The sequence below is a fragment of the Beta vulgaris genome, chromosome 5 (assembly GCF_026745355.1).
Source record: "Beta vulgaris subsp. vulgaris cultivar EL10 chromosome 5, EL10.2, whole genome shotgun sequence".
NCBI lineage: Eukaryota > Viridiplantae > Streptophyta > Magnoliopsida > Caryophyllales > Amaranthaceae > Beta > Beta vulgaris.
Window position 1 is genome coordinate 12,523,860 of NC_079206.1, and position 17,211 is coordinate 12,541,070.

General features: G+C 33.2%; 1 long non-coding RNA gene across 2 annotated transcripts; it reads left to right on the top strand.

Moving 5' to 3' along the window:
* The first annotated feature begins 4,695 nt into the window (after window positions 1–4,695).
* Window positions 4,696–16,713, top strand: LOC125497579 (uncharacterized). 2 transcript variants are annotated; one of them, XR_007274548.1, is made up of 3 exons: window positions 4,696–4,862; window positions 6,451–7,260; window positions 16,281–16,713. It is a non-coding gene; the product is annotated as an uncharacterized LOC125497579 (long non-coding RNA). The 2 variants fall into 2 exon arrangements; XR_007274549.1 differs by having other exon boundaries at window positions 6,451–7,101.
* The last annotated feature ends 498 nt before the right edge of the window (window positions 16,714–17,211 follow it).

The following is a 17,211-nucleotide window of genomic DNA, read 5'->3' on the forward strand; positions in this document are numbered from 1 at the left end:
TATCTTGTCTCCTTGTGGCTGAGCAAAATAATGAGCTACTGATGAAAAATCATGAATCACGTCCAACTGGTTCTGCTCCATTCCCTGAAGCGAATGCGACATCCCATAATGGGAAAGAAAAATATCAGGCCAACAATAGTGGTCGTGGACGTGGACGTGGACGTGGATATGGGCATGGTCGAGGTCGTGGACGTGGATACGGATATGGTCAAGGTCGAGGCCGAGGTGGTTCTTTCAAGAATTCATATTCCCACCAGAAGAGGGACAAAAAGATGATAACAAACAAGAGAAAGATAAAAATGAGAAGTGACCAATGTATGTTACAGATGTGGAGGAAAAGGTCATTGGTCTCGTACGTGTCGTACACAAAACACCTTGGTTGACCTCTATCAACAATCATTGAAGCAAAAGGGAAAGAAAATAGAAACAAATCTTGTGTACGAAGATGGCGAAGGTGACTTTGATTGTGGCAATACAACTCACCTGGAAGTTGCTGATTTCTTCACCACCCCTGAAGGGAATAACTAATCCTTAGATTCGATTATGGTCATTTAAAGAATAAAACTTCGTTTTCATTTATTAAGTTATTACTATGGATTTTTGTTTGGATTATGTTATTTATTTTAGATTTTATTTGTTAGTACTATGATTTTATATGACATTGTTAAAATTTGGTTATTTAGTTATTCTTATATATTATTGTTATTTCATTTATTTGAAGAATATGAATACCCCTCAAGTTCAGTTAGCAATGAATGGTGAAGATTTATGCCTAGCAGACAGTGCAACTACTCATCCATACTAAAAAGCAAGAGATATTTCTCTTATTTGACAATGAAAGAAACTAGTGTGAGTACTATATCAGGTAGTACAAAGATAATTGAAGGCTCCGGAAGAGCAAATATATTATTGCCTATGGGAACGAAATTTGAAATCATTGATGCATCATACTCTCCCAAATCTCAAAGAAATTTATTGAGCTTTAAAGATATTCGCCATAATGGATATCATATTGAGACAATAAGTGAAGGAAATGTTGAATACCTTCATATCACGAGTATTACCCAAGGCACTAAGAATATTTTGGAGAAATTACCTGCATTTTCCACTGGTCTGTACTACACTAAAATCAATACAATTGAAACATATGCCATAGTAAACAGGAAGTTTGCAGATAATTTACTATTTGGCATGACCGGTTGGGCCACCCTGGTTCAATAATGATGCGAAAAATAATTGAAAATTCATGTGGACATTCATTGAAGAACCAGAAGATTCTTCCTAATGATTTCTCATGTGCTGCTTGCTCACAAGGCAAGTTGATAATACGACCTTCACCAACCAAAATAGATTTTGAATCTATCAATTTTTTGGAACGTATACAGGGAGATATTTGTGGGCCAATTCACCCACCATGTGGAACATTTAGATATTTTATGGTTTTAATTGACGCATCGAGTAGATGGTCACATGTATCCTTGTATCAACTCGCAACCTGGCGTTTGCGAGACTACTTGCTCAATTGATTAGATTACGAGCACATTTTCCAGATTTCCCTATGAAGGCAATCCGCCTTGATAATGCTGGTGAATTCACTTCTCAAGCCTTTGATGATTATTGCATGTCTATTGGGATAAGTGTTGAACATCCTGTAGCACATGTTCACACACAAAATGGTCTAGCTGAATCATTAATAAAGCGTCTCCAGTTGATTGCTAGACCACTACTTATGAAGTCCAAACTCCCAATCTCTTGGGGACATGCTATATTACATGCAGCAGCATTAATTCGCATCAGGCCAACGAGTAATCAAAAGTTCTCCCCATCACAATTGGTTTTTGGTCAGGAACCAAATATTTCCCATCTAAAAGTTTTTGGATGTGCTGTATATGTTCCAATTGCTCCACCACATCGTTCTAAGATGGGTCCTCAAAGGAGGTTAGGAATATATGTTGGATATGAATCTCCATCAATAATTAAATATCTAGAGCCATCCACAGGGAATCTATTTAAGGCTCGATTTGCAGACTGTCACTTTAATGAGTCAGTTTTTCCAACATTAGGGGAGAGAATAAACAGCTGGAGAAGGAAATCATTGGAATGAATTATCATTATCTCATCTTGATCCTCGTAATAAACAATGTGAATTAGAAGTCCAAAAGATAATTCATTTACAAAGCTTAGCAAATCGATTGCCAGACGCATTTACTGACCCAAATAGAGTAACCAAGTCGCATATACCAGCTGTGAATGCTCCAATCAAAATTGATGTCCCAGAAGGAAAACATCAAACTGCTAGTGAGTCTACAGCACGCCTGAAGCGTGGTAGACCTATTGGTTCCAAAGATAAGAATCCTCGGAAAAGAAAAGGAGCAGGAATTGATAATGGCCAGACCGAGGAAACAAAGAATTTTGAAGGATCTCCAGGAGAGACTTTAGACATGGCAAAGGAAGAAATTCAGGTACCTGACAATGAAGAGATCTCAACTGATTATGTCATGTCTGGAATAAAATGGAACCGAAATCAAATCGACGTCGATGAAATTTTTGCATGCAATGTAGCAGTTGATGTTATGGAAGAAAATGAGGATCATGAACCAAAGTCTATTGAAGAGTGTGCACAAAGAGTGATTGGCCAAAATGGAAGGAAGCAATTGAGGCAGAATTAAAATCTCTTGCAAAGAGAGAAGTATTTGGACCAGTAGTCCGTACACCTAAAGGTGTAAAACCAGTGGGACATAAATGGGTCTTTGTGCGAAAGAAGAATGAAGATGGTGAAATTGTGAGATACAAAGCACGTTTAGTTGCACAAGGATTCTCACAAAGACCTGGAATTGATTATGAAGAAACATACTCCCCTGTGGTGGACGCAACTACTTTCAGATTTCTTATTAGTCTGGCAATAAGAGAAGGACTTGATTTACGTTTAATGGATGTAGTCACAGCCTACTTATATGGGCCACTGGACAATGACATTTATATGAAAGTCCAGAAGGATTTAAACTGCCAGAAGCAGCAAATTCTAATTCTCGAGAACATTACTGCATAAAATTAAACAGATCTCTTTATGGATTGAAGCAATCAGGGCGTATGTGGTATAATCGCCTCAGTGAGTACTTATTAAGTGAAGGCTATAAGAATGACCCTATCAGTCCATGCATTTTTATAAAGAAATTTGGGGCAGGATTTGTAATAATTGCAGTGTATGTTGATGATTTAAATATTATTGGGACCCCTAAAGAGATTTCACACACAGTGGAATATTTGAAGAAAGAATTTGAGATGAAAGATCTTGGAAAGACAAAATTTTGCTTGGGGCTACAAATTGAGCATCTAAAGAATGGAATCCTTGTGCATCAAACAACATATACGGAAAAGGTGTTAAAAAGGTTTTATTTGGATCAAGCACATCCGTTGAGTAGCCCAATGGTTGTAAGATCACTTGATGTTGATAAAGACCCATTCCGTCCTCGAGAAATCAATGAAGAAATCCTTGGTCCTGAAGTACCATACTTAAGTGCAATAGGGGCATTGATGTATCTTGCTAGCCATACGAGACCTGACATATCATTCTTCTGTGAACTTGCTAGCAAGGTTTAGCTCATGTCTAACTCGAAGGCATTGGAATGGAATAAAACATGTACTTCGTTACCTCCAAGGAACGAAAGATATGGGTTTTTTTTTTCTAACCAACCCAAAGAAGACTTAATTGGTTTTGCAGATGCAGGGTATTTGTCTGATCCCCATAATGCTCGATCACAAACAGGATATGTGTTCACAAGTGGTGGTACTGCCATTTCTTGGCGTTCCATGAAGCAAACCATTGCAGCCACTTCTTCCAACCATGCAGAGATTTTAGCTATCCACGAAGCTAGTCGTGAATGTGTATGGTTAAGGTCCGTAATTCAACATATACGAGAAGATTGTGGCATATCTATAGGGAAAGAAGCTCCAACAGTTATGTATGAGGATAATGCAGCATGCATTGCATAACTCAAGGAAGGATACATCAAGGGTGATAGAACAAAACACATTTTACCAAAATTTTTCTTCACCCATGAACTGCATAAAAGATGGTGATGTACAGGTTCTACAGATTCGTTCAAGTGAAAATTTGGCAGACCTATTCACCAAGGCACTTCCCACCGCTACTTTCAAGAAATTAGTTTACCGTATTGGATTACGTCGTCTCAAAGATCTCAAGTTATGTAATCATGAGGGGGAGTAGATGCGCGCTGCACTCTTTTTCCCTTAACCATGGTTTTTCCCACTGGGTTTTCCTGGTAAGGTTTTTAATGAGGCAGCATCTTACGCGCATTAGGAAATATTTATTTTAAGAGAGAACTTTTATTTTGTATAATGGACATCCAAGGGGGAGCGTTATGAAATATAATATGGATGCCCATTATACCCCCGTTAATATATCCGGGATATTCTAGGATTTTGTTCTCCAAGTAAAACCCTAACTATTGTATTGTATATATATACCCTGGACTATATGGAATAAGATACAACACGCTTCTCTCTTCTCTCTTCTGTTTATTTACAACAAGTAGGACTAAATAGAACTAAGAGCTATTTTCTTCAAAGACTAGTAATTTATATGAAAAGTGAGAACAAATGTCAGCCATTAGATTAGGGCTTATTTAATGGCCTAGATTAAAAGGTAAAAGTTGAAAGAGAATTCTCAAGATCTTCAACGGTCTTCTCGCGTTTACAGTTTCTCCCAAAACATTCTCTCGTTCCTCTCTCTTCTCTGTTCTCTCGTTTCTTAGCTCTATCCTCTCACGCAATGATCTCGATTAGGAATTCATCGTCTTCTCCTTCATTGCTAGTCTCAGTCCGGTGTTCATCGCAGAATTGTATGAATATCTATTTTGTTTTCTTTTAATCGCGTTCAATTGGTATTGAATTTTTATGTTTTTTTTTCGTTTGATTTGATTTGATTGCGTGAAAATTTTGATATATGAATTGATTGGCCTTGTTAGATCGATTTTCTCTGGCTGAATTCTTGATCTATATTGTTATATTTGTTAGTCTTTTCTGGTTATTTGGTTTTTACTATTTATTGAGGTTGACTATGCAATGTTTAAACAATTATTGAGTTCCTTCAATTTTAATTTTAATTGTTTTCTTGAGCGCAATTTGAGATAGTGTTTCTCTTCCATGTTTATTCAATTATGTATTTTGTTAGTTCAATCTGCCATTAAAATTAGTTAGTTTTCGTATCAGTGAATAGTGATGCTACGGTTTTGTGTTTTCTTCGTGAAGAAAAGGTTGTGTTTTGTAGTGACGAAGCGTGCGAAGAGGTGAAAATATAAGAAGTAATAATAGCAATTATGCCAATATGTGATTAAAATTACATAACTTAGAGTTAGAGTTATAGAAAGACTTTACCAGAGTTATAGGTACTTGTACTTGGATTTTAGAGTTTAGGAACTTGTACTTTGAGTTATGCCAACATTTTATTAGAGTTATAGGAACTTGTACTTGGAGTCTTGGAGTTATGCCTACGTATGATTAAAGTTATATAAATTTGTAATTGGAGATACAGAAGCACTTCATAGGAGTTATAGGAAGTAGTCGTTAAAGTTATGCCTTATTTGCTATAACTTTCATTTGTACTTATTTCAACTCTGATTAGTGCTTTCTATCACTACAAACAGATGTTGCTGTATCCATGTTTGATTATTTGTGCCTTACTTGCTTAGAATATGTTAGGAATGACACTTAAGTAATGTAGTAGTATATGAATATCACTCCGTAGGTTGGCTTGCATTGCGTACAGCCCTACCACTAATTAGACAAAGATCCTCTAAGTCTAACATACTAGTTCCATGCTCAATGGCTTAGCATATTGGGCCATTTACCTCCAAGGGTCCATAAGAACGTGCAATTGATATTCCATCCAAAAGTACAGGATACCTTGTTAGTTCTCAGTGGCCTAAATTGCTAAATATGAGTTCAGTTTTCTATATATATACTGCATATGCTACATATGTAAGAGTTTATCCAATTTCAAGTGAACAAAAGTATGAATGAAAACATATACTTTTTTTTTGCACTATGCCAGACTGCCACCATTTGCTCTTTCTTTATTGAGAAACTTGTGTTAGCTACTTAGCTATATAAGAATTGAACATAGTTATCTTTTGATTTGACATGTTGTTAATGTCTGCTGCCAGGCTAAATATGTGATTTTTAATTTTTTCTATTAGCTTTTCACTTTGGGAGTGTAAATAAGCTCTAGTTATCTTGTGTTTTATGTATGTTTAACTAACCTCATTTTGTAAAGTTTCTCATGTGCTTCATTCTCATGGAATATTTTAATAATTTCAGCTTATCAACCAATCATTTTTCCATTGACTTGTTCATGCAGTCTGTAATCTTTGCTGTACAAGTAGTATTAGGATGAAAATAGGTTAATAGGTTAGTTCCTTTCTCTTGCAGGGTAAGGAATAGTTGGATAATCGTCCTTCAACGATCTTTTGTTAGTAAAGAAGCTCTAAGAGAGTAAGAGTGCTGGTTTGAATTTAAGGAGCATGTTGCTTAAGAGTATACCCTGTGGCGCTGAGTTGGTTCATGTATACCTACCAGAAGGAGAGCTCCTCATTCTGACAAAGATTGAACATTCATAATGCATGCCTAATTATAGGATACCGATATAGAATGTGACTATACTTGAATAACTTCAGATTATAATGTTGAGATTTGCTTTAACTTGAACTAAAAAGGCATCGGCTAAAGAAGCCCTATTAGCTAGGCTTGTCAATCTAACACATCAAGGACTTTCTTGCAATTTGCAGTTTGTTCTATGATTTATTAATTCCTAGAATTACAAGCAATGTGTCTATTTGTGTTATATGCTATCTTTGGTGTTTAAATGACATGCTTCTTTGTGTGTTAGTATAATTAACAATCTTGAGACAGAGAAAGGACCGGAATTCAATTATGCATTCTCATTGGCCCCGAAGTACAAGATGCTGAGTTGGTGCTCTTGCTCGCATGCTCAGGACAGCCCCACTAGTACGCCAAGATTCAAGCTGATATTCATCACGCTTTCAAAGCAGCACCACCCACATGATGTTAATTTTGGCACAGGTATTGAATTTTTTATGGCACAGAGCGCATCAGGTGCCCTCTAAGAGCATCAGGTGCCCTCTAAGAGTTACAGGGAGATGAAAGAACTACTACTCTGTAAGAGTGGATATCGGGTGATTAACAAGGAAGACCTTTAATCTTAGCCCTTGGATATCAAAGGTAGGAAACTTTTAAATACTATCAGCATATACAATGCAAGGTAGATTATGTAGAAAAATTAAAGAGGTTGCTCGGTGATGATAGCTAAGTATCCATAAAAAGATTTGACTATTACTTTAAAGCCTATTAGCTTAAATGGCAGAGCATTGTGCTATGCTCAAGATGTGGGTTTGATTCCCACATAGGTTATGAAATAACAGGTTAGTAAGAACCCTAAATATAAAGGAGAAGAATTCAACACAACACAATCATGTAGACTAAAACTATAGTTGAAAATTGTCACTAATGTGACGCAAACTAGTGTTAATTTTTTTTTCTTGTTTTTGTTAGGTCATGCCGGCTAAAGAGCAAAATTACATCCTAAAAGCATAACAAAACCATGTAAACAAGAAGTGCTTGAAGCTTAACTAATAATAGGAGCCTGTGTGGTAGTCGAACCCACATTTTTGTGTATTTGCACACACAATGCTCTACCAGTTGAGCTAACAGGCTATCTTGTTTCAAACGTAATTACAAATATTCTACTAGTGCAAGCAAACATCCTTAAGTCAAGCAAATTGGCATAACTCATAAAGTAATGATATGTTGCCATACCTCTAGTGACACATTGGTATAACTCTAATAAATACCTTTTGGAACTCTAATGACATGTTTCCATAACTCTAACTCACACCTTCTACAACTCTAATGACAGAATGCCATAACTCTAAATCTGTAACTGACACTTACCAAAACTATAATAACTCTTACTTCATACCTAATGCATTGCTCCCCTAGTCAAATTAGAAACAAGTCAGTTTGTCGCTATATAGCAAAATGGTAGGTCAAGTTCGTAACAAAACACAAACTTAGATATTTCTATATGTATGCATAAATAAAACAGAAGATAATCAAACATTCTTTCAATGACATCAACATTATTGCCGTAACAAGTTCACTCTTAACTACCCAGATATTTTCTCATGCACATAGGCAAACTATACTTGACTGTTGGCGGTGCATCCACATACCTCTAACTATAGCTTCCTACAACTTCAAGTATTGGTATAACTTGGACTAGTTCCTATAGCTCTAAACAAATAATGCTAAAACAAATATTTCTAAAATGCTAATTCTAATTACTACTTCCTATATTTTTTTAAAAAAATATTACTATAACTTTAAGTCGTACACCCTATAACTCTAAACGAGTATTTGTAGACCTAATAAAGTGTGGACATAACTCTAAATATTACTTTCTATAACGTTAAACAAATGTTGCTATAACTCTAGTTACTTTCTAGTTCCTACAACTCTAAGAAAATATTGATATAACTAAATTGACTAGTTCATATAACTATAAAAAAGAGTTGACATAAATTTAAACAAGCAATGTTATAACTCTAAACAAGTTGATATAACTCTAAACAAGTAATGTTATAACTCTAAATAAACATTCTAAAATGCTAACTCTAATTGTTATTTCCTATAACTCTATACAAATATTGCTATAACTCTAAGGGAAATTCCCACTGGTAACCCTGTACTATGGAACAATTGCAATGGTAAACCGTTTTTCTTTTGAGTTTCAAAAATAACTCTAATCGTTACTTCAACCATTAGTATTATTAGATTTTTCTTCACTATGATGAAGTATAGAAGAACATTTTATTTGTATTAGTTAATGTTGGTTAATCTAGGTTAGGTAAACCAATAATACTAATGGTTGAAGTAACGATTAAACCATCATTAATGTCACAGTTGTATAATATTACTAAGTATAGGGTTATTTTGAAACTCAAAAGAAAAACGGTTTACCATTGCAATTGTTCCATAGTACAGGGTTACCAGTGGGAATTTCCCTAACTCTAATTAGTACTTTCTATAATTCTAAACAAGCATTGGTGTAACTCTAATTATCAATTCTTATATAAGTCCAAGCAAATGTTGCTATAGCTCTTGATTACTACTTCCTACAACTCTAAACATATGTTGTTATAATTCTAATTAGTACTTCATATAACTCTAACACAAGCATTGGCATAGCTCTTATACTACTTCCTACAACTGTTTAATTACTATTGCATATAACTCTAAACAACTATTGCCTTTAACTCTGATTTTATTTTCTAATACCTCTAAAGAAGTGTTTTCATAATTCTTATAACTCTATACATATCTTGTTGTAACTCTATACATATCTTGTTGTAACTCTAATTATTAATTCTTATAACTCTAAATAAGTATTGTTGTAACTTTAATTACTATTTTTCATAACTCTAAACAACTATTCCCCTAACTATAACTACCATTTCCTAAAATTCTAAAGAAGAGATGGTGTAACTCTAATTAATGCCACCTATGATTCTAAACAAAAGTTGTAACTCTAACAAGTAATTTATAAACTGAACAAGAACACCTGCCACCTATGATTAATTAATATAATCACAGTAATTTCGTAGCAATTCCAGTTTGTAATGACATAAATTCTTATATTTTGTATTGCTTACTCAAATGAATTTTGGAATTCAGATGTAAAATTTGAATCAAAATTCTAAAAACGAATTAGAAAAGATTTCTAAATACTAACCTTCTTCTGCAATATATATTGAATGAGTTCCTCGATCACTAATTCTGATCTCTGAACAAGCAAGAAAACTAAAGATGCTCCGTTTGCATCTGATCGATTTGTTAATTCAGATTCATTGATTGTATAGAAACCAAAAATTTGTTCTTGTGTAGAAGAGAGAAAAGATGGTGGTTAAAATATGGTGGGATAAGCTTAGAAAAGTGCGTGAAGATGATAAAACAGGTTTACTATATATCTCAATCGCTGAATTTGGTTAGATCTAATGGTCCATATTCATTCTCATTTCTCACCTAAATAGCTTTCTCACATGATCTTACCCCCCTCTCTCTCTCTCTCTCTCTCTATATATATATATATATATATATATATATATATATATATCTCTATTATATAAGCCAAGGGAGGAGGTGTGGTGTCCTCTTTTGAAGTGACTAAAATACCCTCTAATAATTTAAAACAATGTTTTTCTTTTAATAAAAAATAGAAACTTGCCACGTGAGTAGGTCAAAAATAGAATATGCAATACATTAATAACTTGACAAACTAGATTGAAACAATCAATTCATGAAATCAATTAGAATCTTCAACCAAAAATAGTTAGCAATATATCGTGATAATATAATATTTCTTATTTACAAAGTTCAAATAATATGGTTTATTTTTATAATAGTTAAATAACTATACTAAACGCTGAAAAGAAATTATTAAATCATCGATCAAATTTTTTCAGTGACGATATTGAACAGTTAAAAATCATTCACCTTTAAGTTAAAAAGAATAAATAAATCTACAAAAGAACCTCAATAATTTACATCACTACCAAATAATTTTAGATAAAAAACATGTTCATTTGTATATACTTACATAAGATTGTCGACGCACGCATCGCGTGCATATGCAACTAGTATATATAGGGGCAAGATCACATGAGAATGCTTCTTACATGAGAAATGAGAATGAATCTCAACCACACGATTAGATTAGAGTTACAACACTTGTTCATTAGAGTTATACCCAGCTAAAAAATTTTGGAGCAAAAAAAAAAAGTTTGAATTTTGAATTTTTGTTTCTAATATACTTTTTTTTGAAGTTACATCACTTTTTCATTAGAGTTACATCACTTATTCATAAGAGTTATAGTGCGTAAATATCATTCTCATTTCTCATGTAAGTATGCATTCTCATGTGAACTCACTTCTATATATATATATATATATATATATATATATATATCAAAGAACATGTGTATATAGTACTTGAGAAAAAAAAGACTTAAAAATTCATAAACATAAAAATAAACATGAAAAGAGCATCTATACTAATATATTAAAAGGCGTGCGCAAACAAGAAACGGTGCCACGTGGTACTTTCCCTAAAGGAGTTTTACTCCATGTAATCCACAACAATTTAAAAAAATAGAAATTGTGTAGTATAAGTTTTGATCCCGGGACCTCAAAAACATATACTAAACTCTTAACCACTAGACCAAATAACATTTAGTGTTATCATCTTAATTTATAGTATTAATAAATGAAAATTTTTCTTACCCGGGACATAGCCCCGGCATAATAACTAGTTAAGGTATACAATAAAGAACAACACACTAATTGTAATAGACGTGTGTAAATACTATGTAATACTTGAGATTCAAAAAAAAAAAAATTAATAATCACAAAAATGAATAAAAACATAAAAGAACATGAAGATACCAAATAAAAAATATCATGCTTATAATCATAAAAGAAAATAAGCATATAAGACTTGAGATACAAGAATCTATATAAAAAATCACAACAAAACAAAGATAAACATGAATAGAACATCAAAGTATCAAAAAAAGAACACCATCAACATAAGTAAAGAACATCTGCATATGTAATTAGGAAACAAAAAATGCTCAAAATATATTTCAACAGTGGACTTAAAGAACAAGAAAAATAAGTATTATAAATGGAAGATAAAAAAAGTCTAGAGACAAGACAAAAAAATATAAAAGTTACAAAGTCCTTTGTCAATTTTTTAAAATTTGTTATGAGATTAAATGCCAGAAGCCTTTATCCTTATATGTTCTATTGTTAGATTTAAGTAATTTCATGTGTCTTTTGCTCCACCAGTTCATACCCTACATTTTATTGAATAGAGATTATCGTTTCATACCGGGTGCATGTAGATCACCATGCACCCGGGTCCATGCTCCACATATTGTTCTAATGATGCATTACAATCAATGTGAGAAAATGATGCATTACAATGCTTTTGTAATTCCTAAATTGTGGTATTACTAGTTGGAGCACTATGCGTTTCCCCAAAATAACGTAATGGTAAGAGTTAAATAAAGTTTGTGTATTTGGTAGAGAGCAAATATAATCCAGTAAAATGAGAAAGCAACTAATTATAAATTTGTGGTTAAGGAAGAGAAAGCAACAGTGGACTAATTATAATTTTTTTTAAATCTTACTAATTATAAAAGCAACTAATCCATCTCCACAACTTTCACTTTCTCTGTTTTTGCTTTCTTCTTCCTTAACCACAAATTTATCACCATCAATCTATCTGATGGACTCGTATGGACTTGTGGAGAGGCGGAGAAACTCTAAATCAATACTAAGTGCAAAAATACTACTGTACTGGAGTGGTAGAGGGTGTGAATGGGCTAGGCCCAACGAGGCATAGAGTTTAGAAGAAAAAAAATTACCGGGTTCCAGGTACCCGAATCACAAAACTAGAGAGCCTGTTACCTGACCTGGAAAAGAGGGTCGGATACCCGGCCCATTAAATTTCAAATTTCTTCAAAAGTATCCGATTTTTTTGTTGCGGGTCGGCGGGTCAACGGGCCAGGTCGGACGAGTCGGGATTTTTCTAAACACTCTTAATTACCCTTGAGTTACTCTAAGCTAGGCAACCAATGAGATAAAAGTTTAAGGGGGTAAAAAATTTAAAAAATAACTATTTAATAGTGTGAACACAATTATTGCAGTTTAAAACTAATAGAAAATTCAATTCATACCCCCTTCGTTTTTTTTTTATTTTACACACTTTTCTTTTTGGTCGGTTCCTTTTAATCTACACACTGTTGCTTTTTCTAATTTTGGTAACATATCACATCTACTTTCTCCTCTTTTCCCATCCATGTCATCCACTTTTTAGTCTCTTTCTACCTTTTCAGTTTCTCTTTCATACTTTTAGAATTCCTCCTTGATTCTCCCCCAAAATAAAGTGAGTACACTAAAAAGAAACAAAGGAAGTAAATTATACTATATGTGAAAAGATTCAATGTAAAAACAACATATTGAAATTTTCCAAAACAAAAGAAAACGGATGGTGTAATAATTAACACCCCCTCAAAAGTCAAAACAAAAGATGACTATTATATTATTACTTTGTAATTCATTATTATGCAATACTCCCTCTGTTTCATTTTAATCTACACACTTACACTTTTCACGCATGCCGATGTAAAACTTTGAGAACATATATCTTTAGTTTTGTATTTGTAAAAATTATAAAAAGTACATATTAATAAAATAGATACTAAGACGAATCTAACAAGATCCCACATGATTATGTTTTTATTCACGTATAAATCACAAACGAAGGTCAAAGTGCAATTTATGAATAGTGTAAAATGTCAAAGTGTGTAGATTAATATGAAACGGAGGGAGTACATTATAAGATCTTATTTATGGTATTACTATTATTATCATTTTATTTCCATTACAACTTTTATACAACTTTTATTATTAATAATAATAATTATTATCATTATTATGAGAACAACAACAATATTTATAATCATAACAATACTAATTATTACTAAAAATAATTATATAACCCAAGTCATTAATTTATCAGAGCGCTTATACAATGTGTTCACACTTTCCCATGAAAAAAAAATTCACACTTGAGAAGTCGGCAGACTCAACTCTTTTTTTTCATATAAAATAAAATAAGATATGACATTTATAATGATAACAACAAGATTAATAATAATTACCAATATTAATAATTAATAAGTACAACAACAACAATAATAATCCTTTTGAACAAATGTACTAGTAAATAATATACTCCTTTTGTATTTTTTTTATCTTTCTCACTTAAAATCTTGATACTATTCACAAAATCACAACTAGAGAGAATCTTTTAGATTTTTTCAATATATAAGAAAAAATATAGTCATATGGGGTCTTGTTTGATTCGTCTCAATGAGTACTTTATTAATAAACAGTTATTATAATTTTTACTAATATGTAATGAAAGATATTTAATAGTAATAATGAGTTTTTAAATATAAGCATAATCTGATCTGAACTAATATAATCTGATCTGAACTTATTTTTTCTGATCTGATCTGATCTGATTTGATTAGATCTGAAATAAGCAAAAATAAGGTGAATTGAACATAGTCTAAGTGCAAAAATACTATTGTACTGGAGGAGGGGTAGAGGGTGTGAATGGGCTAGGCCCAACGAGGGATAAAGTTTAGAAAAAAATTACCGAGTTCCGGGTACCCGGTTCACAAAACTAGACAGCGTGTTACCTGACCTGGAAAAAGCGGGTCGGATACCCGACCCATTAACTTTCAAGTTTCTTTAAAAGTACACTATTTTTTTAGTTGCGCGTCGGTGGGTCAACGGGCCAAGTTGGCCGAGTCGGGATTTTCTAAACACTCTTAATTGCCTTGAGTTACTCTATGTTAGGCAACCAATGAGACAAAGGTTTGAGGGGGTAAAAAAAATAGAAAATGACTATTTAATAGTGTGAACACAATTATTGCAACTTAAAACTAATAGAAAATTTAATTCATACTCCATTCGTTTTCTTTTAATTTACACACTTTCTTTTTGGTCAATTTCTTTTAATCTACATGTTGTTGCTTTTTCTAATTTTGGTAACCTGTCAGAACTACTTTCTTCTCTTTTCCCATTCATGCCATCCACTTTTTAATATTTTAACTCACTTTTTAGTTTCTCCCTCTACCTTTTCAGTTTCTCTTTCATACTTTTGTACTTCCTCTTTGATTTTCCTCCAAAATGAAATGAGAAAATTAAAAAGAAACAAAAGAGGTAAACTATACTATATGTGGAAAGATTCAAAATAAAAACAACATATTGAAATTTCGCAAAACAAAAGAAAACGGATACAGTAATTTAACACCCCTCAAGACAAAAGATGCAAGTAATTAAAAAGGTACATTAACCATGATAGTTATTATCTATCTTGCGGACTCTTCCAAACTACATGTTTTATTCAAGGAATTGACCTGGCACCCAAAACCAAAGTTGTTGTCCTACGATAGAGTTTAATTTGATACAGTTACTAATTTACCATATATGTAGTTCTAATAATCCCGATTCTTTGAACCTCATCTCAGTAATTTCTCTTAGACGTTTCATCATTTCATCAGTTAAGTAATTCTTGTGATCACCTACTTTTCCTTTCCTGAAAAAAACATTATTTGGAACGTTTGCACCCGGTAAAGTATTCCTCTCCACTTCAACTCGATTCACTTCAAAACTCGTCAAACTCTCAAAACTACAAAAATCAATAATTTTTTCAATCACACCACTTTCTTCCTCAGCCAACGTAAAAGGATACCCTACAAATTCAGCCAACTTCTTCAAAAGGGTAAAAGGTTGATTTTTCATATCTTCATACCTTACAAATAAAACCTTGTTTGGCATTTCTATGCTTGCTTTCCAAAATCCTAAAACATGATCCCAGTAAGAACCAAATGGTGAAACTCCTTTACAAAACAAATCAAAAGCCTCTTCAATGTTTAAAGGTTGAAGTTCCTTGGGCCTTAGCTTATTTGCAAAGTGCCAAAGTGAAACAAACACATCATTAGGATTGCGGCACACGTAAATAATAGGGCAACTAGAGCTTTTAATGGATTCAGGCAACAAAGGGTAAGGTATATCAGTATATGTGCAGCAACAAGGGGAAATGTGGTTGGCATTGTTGGATTTGAAGGGTTTTTCGAGGCGTAAAACTCGATCTCAGGAACACAATCATGTGGACTAGAGGTGAGTAATGGATGTGAGGAATAAGAGTAGCGAGTGCGGTTCATGGTTGTGAAGAGAAGAGCAGCAAACCATGTGGTGCCAGATTTAGGAAGGGTGACTAAGACCACAGTATTTGGTTGCAGCCTTGAAAGTTTTTTGAGTAATAAGGGTTCCTTGAAGAAGTGGTTCATCGAACCAAAACCCTTTGTATTTGTAAATAGTTTCTAGCCACCACCCTTTTTCTTTTGGCAAGGATGGGAGGATCCTTTCGATGTCTACTACAACCTTACTTTCACTCAATGTTGAGACTGGGAGTGCCATATTGATATTGGCTTCAACTATGGATTTTTTTTTGTTGATAGATTGGGACATTGGGTTGAGTTTATGGCCTTTTAAATAATGCCATTGTGTACCTCCTCTGAGTATTCCTGCTCTGTTTGTTGCAGGGACAAAGTTAGCATTTAAGATTTGGGGAGGCCTAATCAATATCTATGTTGCACATAGACGGATACGGGTACTGGTGTGAATTCGAGTACGGGGACAGAAAACAACAAGATTTCGAAATTTTAAGAATGGGTACCGTACCCATGCAGAATACGTGTCGTATCGAGTACGGGTACGAGTACGTGACCTAGAAGAAGTACCCATGCTACATAGATCAATATCATACACCAGCTCCATATGCACGCATTTGTGCGAAAACATGTAGAAAATCAAATCAATTTATCCCACTAAATTAGGGACTTTAATTTTTTTTTTCAAAAATTTAGTTGAGAGGGAAGTAACTGATGTGTTGTAAATTTTCATTGTGTTCTTGTGTTATGCCTTTTTTTATTGTTTTTACCTTTTTAATTAATTAGGCAGTTATATCTTTTTTTTCACCTTTTTTTTTTATTTTTTAGTGTCCCACCTCTGTTTCCATAGAGATTAGCTACCAAATTTTATAGGTCATGTACCTGCTATGCCTAATACACTAGCTTGCCGATCATTTTATTGCAAAAATACATAATGAGAAATTTAGATTTGACATTAATAACTTTAATATAATTATATTGGTACACTAATATCTTCCATTTAAACATATTTTGTATAGGATTACTAGTATTATATTTGCAAATAACCAAGTCTATTTTTTTTTTTTTTTTTTTTTTTTTGACGGGAACCAAGTCTACTTGAATATATTCAGTCCCACTATAAAAAATTTTAAAAAATCTTGATATTCTTAACTTAATTATTTGGCCTTGGCTCATTTTTAAAAAAAGTTATTCTATTTCAGTGCTTGAGAAATAAATAAACACAATAGTATCAAAATATCTTTTCCATACTAAGGAATGATAGATACAAAGAAATTAAAAAAAAAAAACAACACATATCCCT